This window comes from Suncus etruscus, chromosome X (genome assembly GCF_024139225.1).
Source record: "Suncus etruscus isolate mSunEtr1 chromosome X, mSunEtr1.pri.cur, whole genome shotgun sequence".
NCBI classification, from domain to species: domain Eukaryota; kingdom Metazoa; phylum Chordata; class Mammalia; order Eulipotyphla; family Soricidae; genus Suncus; species Suncus etruscus.
The window spans coordinates 81,122,346-81,123,485 of NC_064868.1; the positions used below are offsets into that span (position 1 = coordinate 81,122,346).

At 36.3% G+C, this 1,140-nt stretch overlaps 1 non-coding gene across 1 annotated transcript; it reads left to right on the forward strand.

Annotated features, from left to right (window-relative positions):
- Positions 1 to 654: 654 nt before the first annotated feature.
- Positions 655 to 868, forward strand: LOC126000048 (small nucleolar RNA U3). Its single transcript, XR_007492433.1, has one exon. It is a non-coding gene; the product is annotated as a small nucleolar RNA U3 (small nucleolar RNA).
- Positions 869 to 1,140: the final 272 nt, after the last annotated feature.

The window sequence follows — 1,140 nt, forward strand, 5'->3', positions numbered from 1 at the left end:
TTTTCCACACCATTCAATTCCAAACTCCTGGGATTGAGTTATTTCGAAACTTACCTTTTTGCTTCAAAAATTCTTTTTAGGGGGATTAATCTTAAACACTACTTTTAGAGTACTCTGATGGCATAAATTTGTACTTTATCCACTTATATTACATTTTAATTGGATCTCTTCCAATAAAAGAATAGGAAGTTTTGTTTATCTCCTTAGAAAATTTGGTCCGGGTTCAAACTAAAAACCTTTCCCCTAAAATCTGGTGCAAGACAAGGCTGCCCTATCTCATCACTCCTATTCAACATAGTGCTGGAAGTTATTGTCTTAGCAGATAGGCAAGAAAAAGATATCAATAGCATCCAGATAGGAAAGGAAGAAGTCAAGCTGGAAGGACTGACTCGATGTGAAGCTCACTACATAGAGTGGTGAGTTTAATTAGGGAGATGACTACACTAAATATCATGACAATGTTAATGAGTGAGAGAAATAGAATGCTTGTCCTGAATACAGGCAGGGAAATTGTGGGCAAGGAGGGAGATGAGGGGGCGGGGCATTGATGGTGGGAAGGTTGCACTGGTAAAGGGGATGTTCTTTTTATGACTGAAACCCAACTATAATTATGTAATCATGGTGCTTAAATAAAAATAAATAAATAAAGTCTATTTTTCTATACTTTCAGGGATCATTTCTATAGTATGTGACTAGAGAAGTTTCTCTGATCATATAGAGCACCCAAAGCCATGAGGAGGAGCCAGAGCATCCTCTCCTGAGCGTGAAACCGGCTCTAGGTGTCACTTCTGTGACTGCTTTTTGCCATTGATGATCATTCTTCCTTTCCTTTGGAAGGGGTAGAGGGAGAGGATGCAGTCTGAGTGGTAAATAAAATAAAATAAAATAAAATAAAATAAAACAGTCTATTTTTTTGTTTAGTAAAGTGAAGTTTTATATTGACTATATACCCCACTTCGTAGATTCTGAAAATGTGGGTAGACATCTCAAATCAGGTTGTATAATTGAATACAAATCAGAAAATTTTGGCAATAGTAAATGATTTTTGAATCTGTAGCAACCCAAAACTAATTCTAATTCAACCATGTAATGAACATCCTGGCAGCTGTTCCCTATATTGCATTTCTTGGGGAAAATTAT